We start from the raw sequence: 24,432 nt of genomic DNA, 5'->3' as shown, positions 1-24,432 counted from the left end.
ATTAGTGGGGGTTGGTCTCTTAGTGAAGGAAACCATGGAGGAGACAAAGGCCTGTCCTGAGACCTGCAGCCCTGGATCTGCACCCGGATCTGCTCCCTGGGGAGGAGCAGATCTGGGTTGCAGGATCTGCTGAAGAAAGGAATGTTCCCGTTGGGTGATGGTTTGAAACGGAGCCAGGGAGAACGGTCACTTCTGCAGAGGCTGGAGGGGAGCTGCTTCCTGGAGGGGGGTGAAGCTTTAGTTTCTGTCCGGTTGTATCTTGATAGTCAAAATATGAAATGCGGCATCTCTGAATAAAGGCTTTATTCTGGTTTTTTGCTAGTTGGCAGTTATTGTGTATCACATATATTTGTTCCAAGTGAGACTGTCAACTTGTTAAAAGTTACTTTAAAAAGGTTTGTGGGCGCGTGGCAAGTGCATTGGGTCTGTGTTAAAAATATGAGCCACTTCTAGTATTTGGTTCACGTTGAATTTTTTCAACTTGCTGCCTATTTAAGAAAAGTTATATAGAATGTTAAAAGTCAATCTATGAGAAGGGTGCTATCATGTAGTATTATTGAATTGAATTTAGAATATCCACATGAAAGCCTTCGTCATATTGACGGGGAATAGAGTTTGTGGGTGCTAAAAGTGTAGAACATAATGGTGTTCATATTTAGTACTTTTGAAAAAGACGCAGCTATGTTTAAAATTATGGGCTGAAATGAAACTAAAGCATTTGATTTGGAGATAGAGTAATTTACGATTTGCTGTTTTTGCATCTTGTGAATGTCAGAGGATAAACTTGCTAAATTAATGACAACCCAAATTGCAGCAATGCCTCATTTCCATAATTACCCTACATTTAAAGCATTTCATATTAAAATGAGAGGATTATATAAAATGCTCTTACTTTGATTTCCTGGAAATAGGCCCCTGCGTTGTGACTTGTTGGGCGATCTTGTAGTTAATTTTCATTGCAACTATTACTTTTCATGAATTTCTAGTTTCCTGGTAAAATGTTGCCGGGTAATTAGAAAGGATGAAAACAGAATGTGCGTGTGAGTGTAGTTGGTGAATTTACAAAGAGAAACCAAGAAGGCGTTCGGCGTGTTCCCAGGATTCGAGGAACCAGGGTTTAAGAACTCGCCTCACCCAGGCGTGATGGCTCATGACTGTAATCCCAGCACTTTGGGAGGCCGAAGTGGGCGGATCACAAGGTTAAGAGATCAGGACCTTCCCAACGAACATGGTGAAACCTCGACTCTACTAAAAATACAAAAATTAGCCTAGCATGGTGGCACGCACCTGTAATCCCAGCTACTCAGGAAGCTGAGACAGTAGGAATCGCTAGAACCTGGGATGCGGAGGTTTCAGTGAGCCAAGATCGAGTCCAGTCTGGCAACTGAATGAGACTCTGTCTCAAGAAAAAAAAAAAAGAAAAAAGAACTCACCTCATCCGAGACCCATTTCTACAGTGTTGACGATATATGTTTTCTCCTAGGATGCTGTGAAGATGTGTTCGGGCATGTTTTGCTTTATTTAAACATAACAGTTCTATCATTAAATCATGCACTGCTTGCAAATGCATAGCTTTTCTCTCCTAAGAATAATTTTCAGGAGATAGACAAACTGATCAATAAACATACAGAATACAGATGGGTTTCTTTTTCTTTTTTCTTTTTTTCTTTTTTTTTTTGAGACAGAGTCTCACTCTGTCTCCCAGGCTGGAGTGCAGTGGTGCAATCTGAGCTCACTGCAACCTCTGCCTCCTGGGTTCAAGTGATTCTTCTGCCTCCGCCTCCCAAGTAGCTGGGATTACAGGCGCCCCAGCTAATTTTTGTATTTTTAGTAGAGACAGGGTTTCACCATGGTGGCCAGGCTGATTTTGAACTCCTGATCTCAAATGATCTGCCCACCTCAGCCTCCCAAAGTGCTGGGATTATAGGCATGAGCCACCATGCCTGACCCAGATGGGGATTTTATACATGATTTGATTAAGAAGAATCTGCATTTAACCTTACTGGAAAAGGTGTAAACTGTCTTTTATCTATTTCCTCAGAGGATGCTGCACTCTGATTATGTTGCTGCCCTGCCTGGAAACCTCAATGGCTCCCATATATCCAGGGGGGTGAGGCCCTGCCCTTCAGCAGAGACCCTGGTATTCTGAAGTTCCTCCCCTATCTTGTTCCCCTAAGTGTCAAAGGGCATGGTTCTCTTTGGGGGCAGAATGGCTGCTGGACGTTCTCTGCTTAAACCAGCAATCCCCAGATTTGTTTCAGTCTCAGAGCCCTTTTATACTCTGATACTCCTACACATTTCTGGGGACCCCAAAGAGCTTTGGTTTATATGGGCTATATCTATTGATGCTGACCATATTAGAAATTAAAATATACGTATTTCTTCATCTGCTCAAAAATAGCAATAACTATCTCAAAAGAAAAAAATATATATATATATATTTTTTTTTTGAGACAGAGTCTCGCTTTGTTGCCAGGTGCCAGGCTAGAGTGCAGTGGCGCAATCTTGGCTCATTGCAACCTCCACCTCCAGGATTCAAGCAGTTCTCCTGCTGCAGCCTCCCGAGTAGCTGGGACTACAGGCGCACACCACCATGCCCAGCTAATTTTTTTGTATTTTTAGTAGAGATGGGGTTTCACCATGTTGGCCAGGATGGTCTCGATCTCTTGACCTCATGATCCGCCCACCTAAGCCTCTCAAAGTGCTGGGATTACAGGTGTGAGCCACCGCAACCGGCCTCAAAAATATTTTTATTTAAAAAAAACTAAATTCTGCCCCCTCGAAAAAATAGAATAAGAGTTTTTTTTGTAGAACTCTATAATGTCTGGCTTAATAGAAGGCAGCTGGAATCCATGGCTGCTTCTGCTTTGAGTTGGCTGTGATGTGTGGTTTAGGCTGAAGTACATGGAGACCAGCCAGCCTCCTGCAGATACGTAGTTGCAAAAGGAAGTATTTTAGTAGCCTTTTCAGATATTGTGGATGATCCTTGATCCCTCACTAAAACCTGACAAGGGATAGTTTCTTTTGTTTGTTTTGTTTTGAGACGGAGTCTTGCTCTGTCGCCCAGGTTGGAGTGCAGTGGCACCATCTCAGCTCACTGCAACCTCCGCCTCCTGGGTTCAAGCAATTCTCCTGCCTCAGCCTCCCGAGTAGCTGGGATTACAGGCATGTGCCACCACGCCTGGCTAATTTTGTATTTTTAGTAGAGATGGGGTTTCATCATGTTAGTCAGGCTGGTCTCAAACTCCTGACTTGTGATCTGCCCACCTTGGCCTCCCAAAGTGCTGGGATTACAGGCATGAGCCACCGTGCTGGCTAGGTAGTCTCTCTTTATTTATTTTTTGAGACAGCGTCTTGCTCTGTTGCCTAGGCTACAGTGCAGTGGTGCAATCATAGCTCACTGCAGCCTCGACCTCCTGGGCTCAAGCAATTCTCCCACCTCAGCCTTCTGAGTAGCTGGGACCACAAGTGAGCACCACCAGATCAGCTTATTTCTTTCTTTCTTTTTTTTTTTGTCAAGATGGGGTCTTGCCATGCTTCCCTGGCTAGTCTCAAACTCCTGGTCTTAAGTCACCCTCTGCTATGTGCATGGATGTTTTGTACTGTGTTACGTTAAAACTCATTGCTCTGTCTTTCATTTTGAATGAATCTTTTGCCCCCTGTGTGATTTTGTAACATCATACATTGGCCATTGGGAAGAATATTGATTGAGTTATGCAGATCTTCTAATATTAATATAATTATACAAAACAAAGTCTGTTTTATCCTGAGGTTCAGCTGGTAGTTAAACTTGATCCCTTCAAACCCCATAAGCTATGTTTTTTAAAGTAGAAATCTTCTATAGGAACAGGCATTTTGAAGTCAGTTAATTTTTAAATCTGTTTTAAAAGTTGAATGACACAGCATATTTTTAATAGACTTTTTATAGAGCAGTTTTAGGTTCACAGCAAAAGCATATTTTTATAGAAATAAAAAAGTTACATAATTTAGTCATTGGCCTTATTAGCATCTTGTGACATGACTTGGCTAAATTTAGCATACTTTTTTTAATGTACAGTAACTTTTTGATAATTTAGGGTAGCACAATTCATCCCATCAGTTTCTGCTATTTTCCCTGGGGGCCTCTCTGTCTCCCAAGCCACTCTCTGATGGTGCCCCTGGCCTTTCAGGCACAGACGTGGGGGTCTCCTCCCCTGGAGAACAGCAGAGTGATGAGGGAGGTGGGACAGGGTTGGGGTGTCCCAGGTGAGTCCTGGAGTAAAGTCGATAACAGAACTTGTTTTTCTTGTTGTTGTTGTTGTTGTTTTGTTTGTTTGATTGATTGATTAATTTTGAGACAGTCTTATTCTGTCACCCAGGCTGGTCTTGAACTCCTAGGCTCAGGTGATCCTCTAGCCTCTGCCTCCCACTGTGCTCAGATGTGAGTCACCTCATCTGGCTATAAATAATCTCTTTAAAAAAAAAACAAAAACCTTTTTTTGTAGAGACCGGATGTTGTTGCCCAGGCTGGAGTGCGATGGCATGATCACAGCTCACTATAGCCTCCAACTCCTGGGCTCAAGCGATCCTCCTGCCTCAGCCTCCTGAGTAGCTGGAACTACAGGTGCACATCACCATGCCTAGCTAATTTTTTTTGTTTTTTTAATAAAGATCTGTATCTCGCCATATTGTCCAGACTGATCTTGAACTCCTGGGCTCACAGGATCCTCCCACCTGGGCTTCCCAAAGTGTTAGGATTATAGGTGTGAGCCACCACACCCAGCCAGGATGTGTTTATGTGGAAACGTTGTTGTGTGGAATTTTTCATGAAACTTTTCTTAAGTTTTGTTTGTTTGTTTACTTTGGAACATTTACATCTAAATAAGCAGACTTTTTGAAAAACTGTGCCACTTTGGATAAACATAAAAATTCATTTTCTCCCTCCGCAGTCTGATAGGAACTCCTGGGAGAAATTTCTCTCTCTTTCTTTCCCTTCTCACTATAAATCACAGTAAATCAGTATTACACAGAGAATAAAAGCAGTCTTCTGCCTTTTCTGAAAAAGCTTGCTTTTTATGATTTGTGTCACGAAGGTGAAAGGTCCTTACTGTTTTTCCGAACATACAGTTGTGATAGAGGCTCCTCCCAGCCCCACCCACAGGCCCAAACAGTGCTCTGTCTCACAGATGTGTTTTGGGGCTTGGTCTTTATTTTTGTTTTTGTTGGGGGCAGCATATAGAACCCCGAAATAATGTCATAACCTAAAGTTGGAACTTTGTGCCAGCCTTGTCTGTAGGATGACCGGTGTGGGTCTCACCTGTGGCTGGGAGTCCGCCGGGGTCAGTTAGTTGCAGGGAGCTGCAGGGTGTCTGTCAGCAGAGGCCCTCTCATTCCCCAAACCCAGGAGCCAGAGGGATTGACGCCCGGATAAATGCACAAGCCGCCGCGGGTGGGATTAGTCCTCCATAGAAAACCTTCCCAGAAATACACCCTCCCATCCTGTGACTTGGATACAGTTTACGAATGAAATTAGGGAACCTCCTACGTCTTACCAAGAAGCCCTGGCTAGAATTAGTCAATGAAAAATGATTTGTAAACTTAGTAACTCTCTGGAGCTGACTCTGAAAGAATGTTTAAAATGATAGCTGATACTGCCAGACAACAGAGCAGGCCGGCCTTAGCCATGAGGCTCAGAAGAAGGAAGACTGCAAAGTTTGTGTTCGCTCCCTCTGCCCTTGGGATGGAGCCATGCTGTCTGCTTGGCCGTACCGCCCTGGCATTGGGAGCAGTGATTCATCACCGCTTGATGAAAACATCTTTCCCTGAAGAACGTCCACCTCCCTTGGGTTAGATTCCATATTAACCAGGGAACATTGGCAGCCCGAATTTGGTGCCTAACCTGCAAGAAGATTTGGCTAGAATAACCAGCTTCCTTCGCAATTCTGTTTTTCTCCATAAATTGTGGTGTGGACAGATTTTACAGCCCCGCCTACCCTTGGATTGGCCAATCAGGGATGCCGTGGCGAGTCTAGCACTTTCTATGGTGGTAGAAATGTTTTATATCTGTGCTGTCCAGCATGGCCGCCACTAGGCATGTGTGGCTGTTGAGTATTTGAAAGGTGGCTCAAGGCTGGACGCGGTGGCTTACGCCTGTAATCCCAGCACGTTGGGAGGCCGAGGCGAGAGGATCACCTGAGGTCAGGAGTTTGAGACCAGCCTGGCCAACATGGTGAAAACCTGTCTTTACTAAAAATATAAAAATTAGCTGGGTGTGGTGGTGTATACCTGTAGTCCCAGCTACTCGGGAGGCTGACGCAGAAGAATCACGTGAACCTCGGAGGTAGAGGTTGCAGTGAGCTGAGATCGCACCACTGCACTGCAGCCTGGGGAACAGAACGAGACTCCACTTCAAAAATAATAATGATTTTCATTTAAATTGAAATGTGGCCCATGTCACTACAGAACTGAATTTTTCATTTGGATTTAGTTTTTTTTTTTTTTTTTTTGGATACAGGGTCTCACTCTGTTGCCCAGGCTGGAGTCCAGTGGTGCAATCATGGCTCACTGCTAGCTCCCAGGGTTCAGATGATCCTCCTACCTCAGCCTCCTGGGCAGCTGGGACTACAGGTGTACATCACTACACCCAGCTAATTATTATATTTTTTGTAGAGATGGGGTTTTACCATGTGTCCAAGGCTGGTCTTGAACTCCTGGGTTCAAGTGGTTCACCTGCCTCAGCTTCCCAAAATGCCGAGATTACAGGCATAAGCCACTGTGTCTAGCCCTGGCTTTAGTTTTTAAGTTAAATTGAAGTGACCACACACACTGCTGCTCAGCAGTGCCTTTGAAGAGGTTATAGGTTTCCAAGCTCCCTGGTGACTGGTTGTGGCCACTGCCTCAGTTTACCCCATTGACCTCAGTGGCACAGTATGATTTTCTGCAGTTGGCTTTGAGGTGGAAATGATCAGGAAGGTCTGGTGAAAACTGTGGAATTTTGCAGACCCCCTGAAGTTGTCTGTGGTCACAAGGTGCCCTGAGGCAGGGAGCCCACCCTCCAGACCCCTGTTAAAGGCTCCTTTTGAAATGTCTTGTGGCCCAGTGTGGTGATTCCCGCCTGTAATCCCAGCACTTCAGGAGGCTGAGGCAGGTGGATCACCTGAGGTCAGGAGTTTGAGACCAACCTGGCTAACATGGCGAAACCCCGCCTCTACTAAAAGTACAAAAAATAGCCGGGTGCAGTGGCTCATGCCTGTAATCCCAGCACTTTGGGAGGCTAAAGCAGGTGAATCACCTGAGGTCAAGAGTTCAAGACCAGCCTGACCAACATGGAGAAACCCCGTCTCTACTAAAAATACAAAAATGTAGCCAGGCATGGTGGTGTACACCTGTAATCCCAGCTACTCGGGAGGCTGAGGCAGGAGAATCCCTTGAACCCAGGAGGCAGAGGCTGCAGTGAGCTGAGATCCTCACGCCATTGCACTCCAGCCTGGGTAACAGAGCAAAACTCTATCTCAAAAAAAAAAAAAACAGAAAATGCCTCCTTCAAGGGGTGATTCTGGAGTCCAGTGGCCTGGGCGTGGCTGTGCCTGCTGCAGTGGTGTCTGCATCTGGAGAAAGAGAGGGAGGGTCTCAGGGGTCCAGGGGAGGTCAGGCCCAGAAGCAGCAGATCTCACTTCCACTCAAGCCAGTGACCAGAGCTCAGTCTCTGGCCACCCCAAGGGAAGGCACTGTGCCCAGGAGAAAGAGGGCAGTGGCTCGCTGAACAGCCAGCCAGTAGTCGTGGCCAACTTTTTAGCTCAAGGTAGCCAGCTGCAGCCTGTGGGCCAAATCCAGCCAGCCGCCTGTGTTTGTAAATAAAGTTTTATTGGAACACACCACACACATTTGTTAAGTGCTGTCTGTGGCTGCCGAGCTGAGCCAGAGACGTGGACCCCAGAACCTGCGTTATTTCTTTCTGGCCATGCCCGGTGGCCCATCTGCACACCCCTGCCCTAGGCCAAAGACTTCTACTCTTCCATATCTTTGCATTTCACTGGGGCTCATCAGCATCTTTTATTACCAATTTCTCTTCACATCAAACTGCTTGTGTTTCTTGTCATGTTAAATCCTGGGTTTTGGGAATATGAACAGGATCTTTTTTCTTACTATTTTCTGAAGGTTAGTGTTTACGTACAGTAAAGGTAGGCTATGTGAGAGTGTGTGTGTGTGTGTGTGTATTTCTTTGGTATGAATTTTATAATACTAATTTGTTTTTCTTTTTTCTTTTTTTTTGAGATGGAGTCTCGCTCTGTCACCCAGGCTGGAGGCAGTGGTGCGATCTCGATTCACTGCAACCTCCACCTCCCAGGTTCAAGCGATTCTCCTGCCTCAGCCTCCCAAGTACCTGGGATTACAAGAGTGTGCCACCACGCCTGGCTAATTTTTGTATTTTTAGTAGAGGTGGGGTTTCACCTTGCTGGCCAGGCTGGTCTTGAACTCCTGACTTCAAGTGATCCTCCTGCCTTAGCCTCCCAAATTGCTGGGATTGCAGGCGAGAGCCACTGTGCCTGGCCCTAATTTGTTATTAAAATTTTACATTTTGAAAACGTTGCACGCCTCCAAAAATGTTGCAGGATGAGTCCAAATAGCTCCTGCATGTCCTCTGCCCAGATTTGTTCTTTTTTAGCACTCTGCCATGTTTAGCATTTTCTGTCTGTACTTATGGTATCTGAGAGTGAGATTTTATATATGTATGTATGTGTATATATATCGTGCCCTTTTTCTTAATACCACAAGATGCATTTCCTAAGAATAAAGATTTTTTTTTCTTTTCGCTTCATCATATTCAAGAATAAGGATATTTTATTCATGTCCACCCCAGGACACCCAAAAAAGGGATGGAGGATATTTTATATAACCACAGTTTGTTATTCAGGAACATTAACACTGACCCCATATGATTAGCTCATGTGCAGTCCACAGACCACTTTTTTTGTTTGTTTTTTTGTTTCTTTGTGATAGGGACTCCCTGTGTTGCCCGGGCTGGAGTGCACGGGCACCATCATAGCTCACTGTAGCCTCGACCTCCCAGGCTCAAGTGATCCTCTCACCTCAGCCTCCTGAGTAGCTGGGACTATAGGCACATTCCGCCACGCCCTGCTAATTTTTTTCTCGTCACATTTTGTTTCTAGTAACAGTTTTTTAATTCATGTGTTTGGGTTTCCTAGGTTATAATCCTCATGTGCAAATAATAATTCTTCTCTTTGTTCCAGTTTTTTTTTTTTTTTTTTTGAGACAGAGTCTTGCTCTTGTCGCCCAGGCTGGAATGCAGTGGCACAATCTTGGCTCACTGCAGCCTCTGCCTCCTGGGTTCAAATGATTCTCCTGTCTCAGCCTCCGGAGTAGCTGGGATTACAGGCGCCCGCCACCATGTCTAGCTAATTTTTGTACTTTTAGTAGAGATGGGGTTCTGCCATGTTGGCCAGGCTGGTCTCGAACTCCTGACTTCGTGATCTGCCCATCGTGGCCTCCCAAAGTGCTGGGATTACAGGCATGAGCCACTGTGCCTGGCGCTATGCCAGTATTTTAGATCTCATTTCTTTGTGTTGTCTGGTTGAATCCTCTAGAATCTCCAAATAACACTGACCAAGTGCCATGATAATGGGCTTCTTGTTTCTGTCTTGGAAAGAAAAGCCTATGAAGCATTTCAGAGTAAATACCGCTCTGCCTGCCTGAGAGCCACTTTTCTCGGGGGTCTTCCCCGGTTCCCGGCTGAGCTTAGATTCCACTGGGGTGCACCGCAGCACCCCATGGCACCTCGTGTGGCCTGTCATTGTTTGTAGTTATATTTATCTGAGACACACTGAGTTTTGTGGGGGCAGGACCGAGTTTTTCTTGTTTCTTGCATAACCTCAATACATACCAATATGCTTGGCACATAGTTGGCATTTTGTAAATAATTGTTGGCAAAATGAATGAACAAATAGGAGAGATCTGAATACAAAAATAACCTGGTCTAAGAAAGTGATCAGAAGTTACATTAGCTTAGCTTCTTAAAGATCTGCTTTTTGCTGGGTGCCCTTGGATTGACCCCCGAGATCCTGTTTCTTATCTATAAAGTGGGCACACTTCCTTTTTCATAGGTAATTGTGAGAATAACTGGAGAATATTAGAAGTATTTATGGGCCAGGTGTGGTGACTCAGTGGGATTACACCTATAATCCCCTCCCAGCACTGTGGGAGGCCAAGGTGGGAGGATCGATTGAAGCCAGGAGTTCAAGACCAGCCTGGGCAACATGGCGAAACCCTGTCTCTACAAAAAATACAAAAATTAGTCAGGCATGGTATCACACACCTGTGGTACCAGCTACTTGGGAAGCTGAGGAGGAAGGATCCCTTGAGCCCTGAAAGGTCAAGTGAGCTGTGATCACACCACTACTCTGCAGCCTGGGCAACAGAGCAAGACCCTGTCTCAAGGGAAAATAACTAAACAAGTATTTATCTCAGTGCCTGACACACAGACAGCGCTAATAGAGAAACATCCTATATACACGCGTCTATGCTGTCATCATCGCTGCTGTTATTGTCAAGGATGTATTCATTCTGTGATGTCGGAAGTGAGGTTTGCTGCAGGGCAAAGGGAAATGCTGCGGTGCTTTGAGCTGCTCACAATGGAGCAGACTGGCCCTCAGGTCTGTTGAGCTCCCCACCCCAGCCTGTTCCAGCAGGGGTGGCGGGCCCAGTATCTCCAAGTTCCCTGCTGCTCTGAAGCTTTCATGATCAGAGCTAAACAGCAGGGGTTTATTTTCTTGTGTTTTTCTGAGCTGCTTATCTAGACAATGGGAGCTCAAAGTACAGGGGACTGGAAGAGACAGACTCAGGTTTTACCTTGAATGAGTTTGAGTAACCTTCATCGGGTATAGAGACTGGCTAAAACTTAGGGAGGGCACTGAGATAAGGTTTGATCTCAAGACAGCCCCCAGTTTTAGCCACCGTGCCCAGCCGATTCATATGTATTTTAAGGCATTTTTTAAATATGGAAAAGTACAAGGATATGTAACAAGTACTATTGATCAGGCATGGTGGCTCACACCTATAATCCCAACACTTTGGGAGACTGAGCTCAGGAGTTCAGAACCAGCCTGGGCAACATAGCAAGACTCTGTTCTTGCAAAAAATAAAAAATTATCTGGGCATGGTTGTGCTTGCCTGTAGTAGCAGCTATTCGGGAGGCGGAGAGGGGAAGATCGCCTGAGCCAGAAAGGTTGAGGCTGCAGTGAGCTGTGATTGCACCACTGCGCTCCAGCCTGGGCGACCGAGTGAGACCCTGTCTCAAAAAATAAAAATAAAAAAACAAAAACAAGAAAACCAAGTTGTATTATACTCACTAAGAATCAGTGCTTATTCACATTTTGTTATATTTTTTTCAAGCCCTTTTTAAAATGAGACAAATGACAGATAAAATTGAGGTCCCTTGTCCTCCGCCTTCCCCTCCTGTTTCTGTCCCTTCTCCAGAGGTAGCTCCTGGAGGAATTTAACCCTAGTCCTCTCGCATATGTCCCATATACATGTAGATATCTAAGAGGCATTTGTTGTTTATTTGTTTTTGGTGTTGTTTTTGTTTTTTGGGTTTTGTTTTTTTGAGACAGAGTCTTGCTGCGTCACCCAGGCTGGAGTGCAGTGGCACGATCTCGGCTCACTGCAACTTCTACCTCCCCAGTTTAAGTGATACTCCTGCCTCAGCCTCCCAGATGGCTGGGATTACAGGCGTGTGCTACGATGCCCAGCTAATTTTTTGTATTTTTAGTAGAGACGGTTTCACCATGTTGGCCAGGCTGGTCTCGAACTCCTGGCTTCAGGTGATCCGCCCGCCTTGGCCTCCCAAAGTGCTGCGTGAGCCGCCATGCCCAGCCACATTCATTGTTTAGTTTGTGTGAGTTTTCAGGTTTGCATAAGTGGTATCATGCCATCTTCTTCATGATCCTATTTGTATTTTCCACTTCTCTGGAAAGATCACATCATAGGTGGGCGCCATCAGATGTGCGTGACCCCTGTGGGTGTAGCTCCCCCATCCGGGACGGGGCCTTGAGGGGCCTATGGCCTTCTCCCCTGCCTTCCTCTTCTCAGCTTTCACCAGAGGGGATGCAAGCTTGTGTCCCTCTGGGTGGCAGAGCCAGCATGCCTGTCCCACCCAGCTCAGGCTCTGGGTTCCTTTGTCCCCGTCCTCAGAGCTGCGTGTCCACCTCACCCTCCTGAGCTCCTGGCCTGCGTCTCCACCTGAAAGGCTGTCTTCAGCTGCCCCCGCCAGGTCCAGTTGGAGACCAAGACCCCTGGTTGCTTGCAGTGCTGAGTGAGAGCACCGCTGTGTGGGGGGCTGGGCTGGGCTGGGAAGACCGGCTCTCTCAGGAGATTGCAGGGCAGGCTGCAGGGAGGGCCTTTCTGAAGAAGCTCTGTTTTAGTCAAGGTCTAAGTTATAGGCAGGAGCTGGGGATGAGGAGTCAGGGAGACACACCTCCAGCCATTGGGCCTCTCAGCTCTGGGGCAAGGGGAGGGAGGGGGAGAACCCAAGGGAGCCAGCTATTTAGGACGTCAAGTGGATAGGGCATGTCGACAGCCTGGCTCTCAGGGCACAGGAGGACAACTCGGTGAAGTTAGCGTCCCCAGGCCATGCGGAGAACCGAGTCTGCAGGGCTGGTAGCGTCCAGCACAGGACAAGGGTCCCGGTGTCCTCACCCTGCAAGCCTCCTCCAGGGTGGCCTGACCCTGCTACACAGGAGGGAAAGAGCCACAGGAAGTTGAAGGTGCCTAGGAGACTTGGGTACATTTTACTCATCTTAGGGTTGGGGACAGAAGATCATTAAGAATTGTTTTTATATCTGGCAAAACTAAAAGTTTGGATATTAAAACCAAATGATCTCAGGGAAAGCCGCAGGAGGGGACTGGTGCTCCATGAAATTCACACAGCACTGCTCAGGCGACCAGAAGGCCCTTCAGTGCTCAGGAGGCACTTTTAGCCTTGTCTTTCCGAGTGTTGTGACATAAAAGTGATGAAAATGGAATCACAGCCTGCGGAGAGCTTTAGAGAGATTCCCCTGACCATGATTTATTTTGGAGAAGGGAGAAAAGTCACACGTGACAGTCACATAACATTACAACCATGAAGTCCAAATAAATACTCTCAGTCACTATAAATATGGAAAAACCAAACATGGTAGAAAAAAACGTGTATGTATGTACCCCTCCGTGTGGAAAATTGGCTACTGCATGCTTAACAAAATAACTTGGGAATGAATTACTCATGGTGAGGCTTCCAATCAGCGTCTAACCCTAGTAGCGTCTGCCAATAGCTGTGCTGAAAGGACCTGCCAAGGGTACACTATGGGCATTTTTCATTTAAAGGTGAAAGATTTTTTAAAATGCATTGCTAAGAAACATTCCTGGCTGGGCATGGTGGCGCACGCCTGTAATTCCAGCACTTTGGGAGGCTGAGGCGGGCAGATCACTTGAGGTCAGGAGTTTGAGACCAGCCTGGCCAAAGTGGTGAAACCTCGTTTCTACAAAAACATAAAAATGAGTCAGGCCTGGTGGTGCACACCTGTAATCCCAGATACTCGGGTGGCTGAAGCAGGAGAATCGCTTGAACCCAGAAGGCAGAGATTGTAGTAAGCCGAGGTCGTGCCATTGCACTCCAGCCTGGGTAACAGAGTGAGGCTCTGTCTCAAAAGAGAGAGAGAAAGAGGGAGGGAGGGAGGGAGAAATGTTCCTTTCATAAAACAAGAAATAAGTATTTCAAAAATTAAAAATAAATCCTCAAAGGATTACCAGGTATTTTGTGAACAAATGCTTTCCCTATTTCAGAATTGGATAAGCTAAGCTGGGATCCACGCACAGGAGGGATTGCCCTGTGTCCTAGGCAAGGCTGACATCAGTGTGGCAGTGTGTCAGGCTGTGCTCGGATCACATGCCCATCTGTATTGATACTTTTTAAATTGTTTTCATTTTGTAGTGATAGAGTCTCACTATGTTGCCCAGGCTGGTCTCAAACTCCTGGCCTTGAGTTGGCCTCCCAAACAGATCTGTGTTTTATTCTTTTTTTTTTTTTTTTTTTGAGACAGTGTCTAGCTCTGTCACTCAGGCTGGAGTGGAATGGCGCGATCTCAGCTCACTGCGTGATTCTCCTGCCTCAGCCTCCCGAGTGGCTGGGATTGCAGGCACCTTCCACCACCCCCAGTTAATTTTTATATTTTTAGTAGAGACGGGGTTTCACCATGTTGGCCAGGCTGGTCTCGAACTTCTGACCTCAGGTGATCCACCCATCCGCCTCAGCCTCTCAAAGTGCTGAGATTACAGGCATGAGCCATGGCTCCTGGCCTAATAAGTTTTCTTCAATCTGTCTACATTCTCTTTTTTTTGTTTTGAGACAGAGTCTCTAGCAGTGGCGCAATCTCAGCTCACTGCAACTTCCACCTGCCGGGTTCAAGGGATTCTCCTGCCTCAGCCTCCTGAGTAGCTGGGATTACAGGTACCCACCATTACACCCAGCTGATTTTTTTATTTTTAATAGAAATGGGGTTTCACCCTTTGGCCAGGCTGGTTTGCCCACCTCAGCCTCCCACAGTGCTGGGATTACAGGCGTGAGCCACTGTGCCTGGCCTAATTCTCCAATTTTTTAAAGTCAGAATTTAATTTTTTTGTTGCTGTTATTAGAGACAAAGTCTCACTCTGTTACCCAGGCTGGGGGCAGGGGCACGATCACAGCTCACTGCAGCCTCAACCTCCTGGACTCAAGCCATCCTCCCACCTTAGCTTCCTCAGTAGCTGGGACTACAGGTGCACACCATCACCCTGGCCAATTTTTTTTTTTTTTTTTTTTGTAAAGACAGTTGTGCCGTGTTTTGCATTGCACGGGGCTTTAAGGACCTAAGAGGGAACGGCAGGGGGTAAGGAAAGACACAGACACAGACATAGAAATACAGAAAACTGGGCCAGACGGTCTGGGAAGTGATGATGTTAGTTTTTTTGGCCCCTGACTTGTCTTAGTGTACTTTATTTTATATGTTCACAAAGCATATAGCTGAGGGAGGGTGCAGTTCCTTAGAACAGTCTTTGGTTATTATTCTTATACTTTAGTTAACATACTTTAGCTAAAAACTATCTTGCAGCAAGGTCAGCGAAAGCTGGTTATCTCTCTCTAGGTCCGTCTGTTCTTCTCCGAGACATACACATTCTCTTACTGTGGTTTTACTTCCCTGAAGTTCACCTAAAGTTCACAGCAGCCTTGCCGCTGATCCCCCCAGAGCAGGTGGGCTACTCCGGCTCCCTACAGACAGGGTCTTGCTGTGTTGCCCAGGCTGATCTTGAACTCCTGGGCTAAAGTGATCCTCCTGTCTCAGCCTCCTGCAGTGCTGTGATTACAAGGGTTAGTCACTGCACCTGGCCTTAAGTGAGAATTCTTATGTGTCACTTTTAAATTTTTTGAGATAGAGTCTCTCTCTGCCACCAGGCTGGAGTGCAGTGGCTCTATCTCAGCTCACTGCAACATCTACCTCTGGGGTTCACGTGATTCTCCTGCCTCAGCCTCCCGAGTAGCTGGGACTACAGGCATGCGTCACCACGCCCAGCTAATTTTTGTATTTTTAGTAGAGACGGGGTTTTACCATGTTGGCCAGGATGGTCTCAATCTCTTGACCTCGTGATCCGCCCGCCTCAGCCTCCCAAAGTGCTGGGATGACAGGAGTGTGCCACACCCCCGGCCCTTATGTGTCATTTCTTTTTGTAGGAACCAATTTTAAAAGAAAGCCAATTTTAAGAGTTCAGTTTTTATGTTATATATCTATATAAACTATATAATTTCAGGCCGGGCGTGGTGGCTCATGCCTGTAATCCAAGCACTTTGGAGGCCAACACGGGCAGATCACCTGAGGTTGGGAGTTTAAGACCAGCCTGACCAACATGGTGAAACCCCGTCTTAAAAAAAAAAAAAAAAAAAAAAAGAAAGAAAAAAAACTATATAATTTCAGACTTTCAAAATTATATATATATATATATATATGCAAACCATGCTTATAGAAAATTGAAAGATACAGAAATGTGAGAAGGAGAAAAACCACATAGAACTCTCCACAAAGATGACATTCCAGTGTTTTCCTCCTGCTTCCTTTTACAAAATCTATAGCAGGGACTTGGCTGAAACCATATATTTGCATATTCACAACAGCTGCTGATCAGAATCTCAATTGGTTAGGGGCTTAAATACTTAAAAAACAAAACAAAACAAAACTTTCTGTGAATGATCTGTTTAAGTGAGTAAAGAGCTCTGCCACCCTAAGTTAGGAGTTTATATCTGTGACCCTCCCTCTCTCCAGCTAAACAGCAAGGGGAGGTGGTCAGGGAAGTTCCAGAAATTCGGGCCTCCAGCCCCAGAGTAGGGTGGGGCCATGGATGCTGACAGTTGGGGGCCCAGCCAGGACAGTCCTGTGCAGCCTGGCTGGGTGTCTGTGGTTCCCTCCTATCAAGAAGGAACCTCTCACGCCTGTTCCCAGCACTCCAGCCTGGGCAACAGAGTGAGACTGTCTCAAAAAAAAAAAAAAAAAAAAAAGAAGAAGAAGAAGGAACCTCTCCACCCTTCTTCAAGGTGGGCGGAATCCTGATATCCACCCCACCCGACCAGCTGGATGAGATCAAGCCGACAGTCACCAAAAAGCAAAATATGATTTACAGTTCTTTCTGAATTGTTTTCGGAGTGCAGAAAAGGTCTTCATGTATCCTCGTGAAAGATATCACAGGGTGAAACGTTTGAAAGTCATCTGAATGAGGAATGCTTTCCTTTGTCAGTATCAGCCAAGTCATCATTGACCCCAGAGTTAGGGCTGACCTTCCTTGGCCGCCCGGATGCAGAGCCGCTGGGCCCCTCTAGTCTAGAACTGCTGGGTCTGCCTGCGCCTTCTCCCTCCCACCCCCCGGGGGTTCCTTCTTTGAGGAGGGCTGTGCCCTAGACTTCCGGCCCACTTCCCTCTGCCCTTCTCAAGGAAATAACTTAGCTACTTTACGCCCTAATTGAATTCCATTGCATTTTCTTCTTAAAAATAAAAAGCTAAAAACCAATGGTTGTTTCCTGCCTTTGTCTGTAAGGACCACCTTCCAACCTTAGAGGAGCGGCGATGTCTCCCCTCCGCGTTTCCCATGACGTCACGCTGCCTGCTTTGTTACCACCCCTGGTGTCGGGGCCCAAACACGGCCCAAACACTAACGGAGAGGGAAGAGGCGCAGGGCAGGGAATTCAGGACGTTCGGGGTGATGTGCTGGTCGCGGGGACGCTGGTAAAGAGCAGGTCTGCTCAGTGTTTATTTCTGGGAAAAGTCTTCTGATGAATGGGCCATCCGGGATAAACAGATGGGACCGAGAGTGCAATTTACATAACGATTAAGCTAGTTTAGTACCTCCTGCAATGCTGCTGAAACCAGGCCTCTCCCTGGGCGGGCTTTCCGTGTTATTAATCTACTTTATGACCCAGTTTCCCCAAATGGATCATTTCGCCTTCGTAGTGTTAAGATATAGTTAGTGACTCAGGTATCTGCAGCAGCGAGAGGGTGGGTGTGGGAGTCGGTGAATTGACGCCTTCCTCTCCTGGTGTGCGTGGAGAAGCTACCTCACTGGGTCTTTGCAGTTGGCATGTTCCCCGAATGCCATTCGTATCTGATTCATGCGTGTGCGACCGTAGCCTGCCAGCAGTACTCCGTTTTCCCTTTTTTTCTTTTTCTTTCTTTCTTTTTTTTTTTTTTTTTTTGAGACGAACTCTTGCTCTGTTGCCCAGGCTGCAGTGCAGTGGTGCAATCTTGGCTTACTGCTACCTCCGCCTCCCGGGTCCAAGCAATTCTCGTGCCTCAACCTCTGCTGATTTTTGTATTTTTAGTAGAGATGGAGTTTCACCATGTTGACCAGACTGGTCCCGAACTCCTTACTCCAAGTGATCCACCCCGCCTCGGCCTCCTAAAGTGCTGGGATTACAGGCGTGAGCCACCGCGCTCAGCCTGTTTTCACCTGTTTTCTGAAATCTGAGTAAAAGTGGAGGGAGAAATCGCCCTGGCGCCGGGGTACAGCCTTTTAGCTGGTGGGAATTAACTGGAAGGATGAGAGCCTAGTTCCTTTTCCCAGCCTGGAACCCGCCCCGCCCTCCAGGAGTGCTTGGAATGTGCTCTTTGAAGGGCCCGAGTCTTCCACCAAATGAAGGCTTTTTCAGATGCTGATTGGTGCTGATGCTGTGCAGCTTTGTTTGGGTTCCGTTTTTATCCTGGTTGACAGAGAGGTCTCTAAAAAGGAGTTCCCGTTGATTTGTAAACACGGCCTGGTTGCCCGCAGTGACCCCAGCTGCCCTTAGGAAAACTGGAAGCACCTGCGAATCCTGGATCTGGGATCCGACCCTCCTTCCTCCAGGGCTGCTGATCTGCGGGAAGTTAACCCGAAGGCAAGGCCAGGCTCGGTGGCTCACGCCTGTAATCCCAGCACTTTAGGAGGCCGAGGCGGGCAGATCACGAGGTCAAGAGATCAAGACTATCCCGGCCAATATGATGAAACCCCATCTCTACTAAAAATATGAAAATTAGGTGGGCGTAGTGGCAGGTGCCTGTAGTCCCAGCTACTCAGGAGGCTGAGACAGGAGAATCACTTGAACCTGGGAGGCGGAGTTTGCAGTGAGCTGAGATTGCACCACTGCACTCCAGCCTGGGCTACAGAGTGAGACTCCATCTCAAAACAAAAAGAAAAGAAAGGAAAAGAGGCTGGTGGGAAAGTGTAGCTCCTGGAAGCCTCACGTGGCTGTTGCTGTGCACACTGGGTCCCCGAGGCCCCACGATCCCCTTGTGCCTTATCCACATTCCACGCTGTTTGGTGCCTGACATCCCCAGCCTGTCACCCCTAGAATCCCCACTGCACGTTTCATATCTGGCCAGGACCCCTCCTTGTTCTACCAGGTCAATGTGAGGCCGCCTACTGTACCTCCTTCCCAACCGTCACATTGCTGCGTCTGCAAGCCTGGCTTCAGTCTCCATTCTCCAGGCCTTTCCCACGTACATAGTCAATGTTGGCTGCTTGTTTGGACTGGACGCCTCCAAGCAGATTGAGGCTGGCCCACCGCTGCTGGCCTATGACCATTGCTGGTAGATCGTGACCTGGGCAGACGGACCTTATCCCAGAGCCCTGTGCACAGTTGGTTTTGCAGCAGGCTCGTTGTGGTCTGCTAGGAAAAGGGAGGTTTCAGAGAATTGTAACTTTAGTAAAACTGTGAACTAATTTTGCCACAAAAGTGTAGTTCACATAATACAGAATGTCACATTGCATTTTACGCCATTGGTTTGAACATTGGGGTGGTAAGTTCCACAGTGTAATGGTAATTCCTGGCGTTGAGTGACCTCACGATGTGCTGTGCATCTTCTCACTGTTCAGCGAGCAATTCCCCATCTGTAAAATAGGTCCAAAAGCCATCCCCACCTCCTAGGAGAGAGGATTGAATGAGTTCACTTAGAACAACATGTGACACATTTAAGCACAAGAGCCTATGTGTTAGGCGTTAACATTGTTCCAGTGTGAAGGGGTAGAAAAACAGGCAAAATCCATGATTTTTTTTTTTTTTTTTTTTTTTTTTTGAGGGGGACAGAGTCTCACTCTATTGCCGAGGCTGGACTGCAGTGACACGATCTTGGCTCACTGCAACCTCTGCCTCCTGGGTTCAAGTGATTTTCCTGCCTCAGCCTCCCAAGTAGCTGGAATCACAGGCATACGCCACTATACCCAGCTAATTTTTTGTATTTTTAGTAGAGATGGGGTTTCACCATGTTGGCCAGGCTGGTCATGAACTCCTGATCTCAGGTGATCTGCCCACCTCGACCTCCCAAAGTGCTGGGATTACAGGGGTGAGCCACTGTGCCCGGCCCAAAAATCCATGACTTTTGAACATTAAATTGTGTGGTGGCAAGTTAGTTCAGCAGCACTGCTTGTGGTTTTAATAGTATTGTCAAATTCACAAAATTCAGTTTCTTGGTTTCCTCATCTGAATTAGAAGGTTGGAACTTAAACAGAATCTGACTTCCTGTTTTGATGACTTTGGATGAGTAGCTCATCTGCTCCAAGCCTCAGTTTCCTCAGCCGTAAACAACACAAATGCCAGCTTCCTTTCTTAAGATAACAGAGGTCTCAGAAAGTACAGGATAGGCCAGTGCACTGGCTCACGCCTATAATCCCATCGTCTTCGGAGGCTGATGCGGGAGGATTGCTGGAGCCCGGGAGTTTTGAGACCAGCCTGGGCAACATAGTAAGACCCAGTGTCTACAAAAAAGCTGAAAAATTAGCCGGGCATGGTGGTATGCACCTGTATTCCAGCTACTTAGGAGGCTGAGGTGGGAGGATCACTTGAGCCAGGGAGGATAACGCTGCAGTGAGCTATGTTCCCACCACTGCAGTCCAGCCTGGATAACAGAGTGAGATCTTGTCTCAAAAGAGAAAAGAAAATAAGGGATAAAGTGAGTTCTTTCTAGTTAGTTCTTTCTAACTGCATCCTCCACTGTTTGTTTAAAAGACCCACACACATTGGCTTTGGATACGGTGGCATCAATCAGTGTTTTAATTGGCATTTTAATTGGAAATGGAGTATTGGAATTTTATGGAGAGGACTATTTTATACTTGCAATTAAAAAGTGGTTGTTAGGCTGGGTGTGGTGGCTCACACCTGTAATCTCAGCACTTTGAGAGGTGGAGGCTGGTGGATCACCCAAGGTCAGGAGTTCAAGACCAGCCTGGCCAACATGGTAAAGCCTTGTCTCTACTAAAAATACAAAAATTAGCCAGGCGTGGTGGCACTCGTCTGTAATTCCAGCTACTCAGGAAGCTGAGGCAGGAAAATCACTTGAACTCAGGAGGCGGAGGTTGCAGTGAGCCAAGATCACGCCACTGCACTCCAACCTGGGCGACAGAGCAAGACTTTGTCTCAAAAATAAATAAATAATAAAAATGAAAAATGGCTGTTTATTTTGGAGAAATGGGTACAGCCTGGTGTATGGCTTTCTGCCGCTTGTGGGACCACAGGGTATGTTCATGCTTTGGAAGGCAGGGTTGCATTCAGGGCGAGGGTGGCTTTGCAGCACCAGTGGTGTCTGTTCTGTGTCTGCATGGGCCACAGTGCTGTTAATAGAAGCTGAGCTCAGTTGGAGCCACCGGCTCCCACCACTGGGAATTACAGCCATTCCATGTCTTGGATTTTTCCCATTTGTTTGTTTCCTGTTTGTTGTGACTCTTGTTCCTTCTCCTGGCCTGTGTAGTTCCTTCTGGGTAGAGATGTGTCTGATAGCATTACCTGTCGACACCGTCCTAGCCACTGTTCTGGGAAGCCCGATCACAATGCCTGAGTTTCACAGAGTTGCAGCACAGCACGGCTTTCGAGAACACTTAGAGAAGCCAGAGATGGATAGATACAGACGTCCATCAGCTGTGCAGGTCAAAGCTAGGCCTAGATCTTCCTTAGTCTCCATCACTTCTTCCACTCAAACAGATGTCCATTCCTGATGCCTTGCTGGGGGCAGCATGTGCTCAGCTCTGTTTAGGAGGTGTGCTGGTGTGCTCTGCTGGGCGCCTCAGGAGGCACAGCAGCGGGTCCGACACCTGGGGGTGTTTGCACAGGGTGAGAAGGCTGAGGGTATGGGAAGCAACCATGGGATGTATCGGTCAGGGAGGCCGGGGCACAGTAATAAACATGCCCAGCATGGAAGGGCTTCCTGTAAGAGGATGTGGCAGTCCCTGGGTGGGCCCCAGTCAGCAGCCAGCTCTCCTTGGAGTGATATCTGGGTGTTGAGGAGGGAGAGATCTGGATGTTGAGGAAGATGTGACTCTCGGTAGACCTCAGGCGTCTTGGCAAGTGAAGAGCATGAAGAGGTGTGCCCTGTCCCATGGCCACTAGAGAACTGGCAGAAGCTCCTAGAGCAGTCAGGTGGGGAGATCAGAGCAGGTTTCAGGAGCACAAGTCCCCGGCACTGTGCAGATGGTGGTAGTGAGAAAAGGCCTTTGTGAGAATAATGATAATGACCACAATAGTGACTACTTATGCCTCCTAGTCCTTACCGCGTGCCCTGGGCTAAGGGCGTCATATCCTCTCTCATCTGCATCACCCATAAGGGGTAGGCAGTGGTGCTGTCATGTCTTGCCAGGAGGTCAGCTGTGCGTCACCCATCAGGCTGGGCTCAGCCACAGGTCGGCAAGGTGGTGCCTGCAGGGCAGATGCCACGGACTGTGGAGAAAACGCAAGGTCAGAGAGAAAAGATCACGGTCGGCTGGTGTCGAGGGGAAACCTGTGAGTTGGGGCTGGAGCTGAGGCTGAACTTGGTGGAATATTACTCAAAGTTGGGATGGGGCAGGGACTCTGGGCGGGGGAGGGCAGGTGCCGCCGAGCAGGAGGGAGGACGTGGCAGGTCTCAGAGCCCACCAAGTCCCAAGCTGGATGTTCAGATTCTTTGATATTCGGAGGTGGATCATCTGTGCTTATTTTTTTTTAGCAGTCTCTCATTTTTCATCCACCATCTATCTATGACAGTTTATTTGCCTTTAAACCATGAGATGGGGAGGAGGGTAGAGATGAAATCCAGGTACATGGTTTCCCTTCTCCGTTGGTCGCCTCCCTGGGGTGAGATGTGTGATGTGTTCTCAGACTTCACCAAGAGCATCTCCCGCATCAGTGCAGTAATTGACTTGGAAACAATTTACTCCCGCACTTGGTTCCTGTCTCCATAAATACGACTGCTTTAAAGGGAATGTAAAAAGGGCTGTAAATTGGTATTGATTGCCAGTGGTCTTGAATAATCCGAGCTGAGGATTGACTGTTCCTCAGAACTCCTCAGAGCAAAGGCTTGCCGTCCTCCAATCATGTTCATGGACGCCTTTCGCCTTACATCATCATCATTGAGAAGGGAAAGGAGACGTGTCAGTTTCAGTTTGATTATTTACCATCAAGGCATAAACACCTCTCAGAGGCGGTTGAACCCACTTGTCCTGCCTGTGCGCTCACTTGGCAAGGAACATGGAGAGCTGTTAGAATCAAACCACTGCTCCCTGAATTCTGGGTGTGTTACTGCAGTCTCAAAAAGACTGGTCATGTTTGTGTTTAAGTGTACCAGCGATCGGGCTTCTCATTTTACGACTCAAGGGTTTCCTATCCTCTTACCTCGCTAATCTGTCGCTCTGTCAGATCGGAGATACTTGGATCTGTTTATGCTGCAGAGTGTGTTCAAATCCATTTATGATTAAACACTGCTCAAACAGCTGGGGCAGAGTTTATTGACACACAGCAGCGTGATGGCGATGGAGGGGTAGGGGATGAATCATTGTTCTCTGTTCTGTTTATTTCCAGTTGACAAGAGGTGGCATTTATTTTTAAATTGTGCTCAGTACTCTGTGACTTCTGCATAACTCCAAACAAGATTTCATTTTATACAGTAAGAGTGGGAATAATGACCAATACCGGCAAAGGGGGCACACCCCCTTCCTGTCCCTCTTAGACCGATAACTCCACATCTGGAGCTCATAGTCAGATAACATTTGTTCAGGTCATTTAATCCAGGTACATTTGTGGCTTGAAAAAAGAATTCTTTTCTTGCCCTATTAATTTGCTAGTAATTTACATTTTGAAATAGTCAACAAAGTCCATAGCTCTGGTCACAGCCCATCGTGTAATTTTAAAGTAGTTGGAAAATATTTCTTTCCTATACTGACTGTAACGGTACTCCATGCCAGGCCCTAAGCTAGGCTCTGGGCTTCGGGCAGGCTGGGATTCCCGCTGCTGTGGGCTTGGTGTCGTGGAAAAAATGAAGGCAGAGAAAGAATTAGACCACAGTACGGCCACCGCAGCTGCTGGGCCAGGAAAGCCAGGCAAGGTCCGCTCCCTAAACAAAAGAATTTGCATAACCACCATCTTTGCTTTTTTATTTTTATTTTTTGAGATGGAGTCTCACTCTGTTGGCCAGGCTGGAGTGCAGTGGCATGATCTTGGCTCACTGCAACCTCCACCTCCCTGATTCTCCTGCCTCAGCCTCCTGAGTAGCTGGGATTACAGGAGCGCACCACCACACCTGGCTGATTTTTGTATTTTTAGTAGAGACGGGGTTTCACCATGTTGGTGAGGCTGATCTCAAACTCCTGACCTCATGATCCACCCACCTCAGCTTCCCAAAGTGTTAGGATTACAGGCGTGAGCAACTGCTCCTGGTCCTTTGTTTTTTTTTATTTCTTTTTTCCCTCCCTCCCTCCCTTTCTTTCTTCCTTCTTTATTTTTGAGATGGAGTTTTGCTCTTGTTGCCCAGGCTGGAGTGCAATGGCGCTCTCTTGGCTCACTCCAATCTCCACCTCCCAAGTTCAAGTGATTCTCCTGCCTCAGCCTTCCAAGTAGCTAGGATTGTAAGCATGCACCACCACGCTTGGCTAATTTTTTATATTTAGTAG

General features: G+C 47.1%; 1 protein-coding gene across 1 annotated transcript in view; it reads left to right on the top strand.

The window, feature by feature from the left end:
• The window catches only part of FOXK1 (forkhead box K1), an 86,137-nt gene that overhangs the window by 8,447 nt on the left and 53,258 nt on the right, over positions 1-24,432 (top strand). The gene's annotated exons all lie outside the window — the stretch shown is intronic.

Source organism: Aotus nancymaae, unplaced genomic scaffold (genome assembly GCF_030222135.1).
Source record: "Aotus nancymaae isolate 86718 unplaced genomic scaffold, 86718_ANA_hifiasm-v0.15.2.pri h1tg000015l_0, whole genome shotgun sequence".
NCBI lineage: Eukaryota > Metazoa > Chordata > Mammalia > Primates > Aotidae > Aotus > Aotus nancymaae.
The sequence above is the reverse complement of the archived record's forward strand: the minus strand, read 5'-3'. Positions and strand labels throughout refer to the sequence as shown.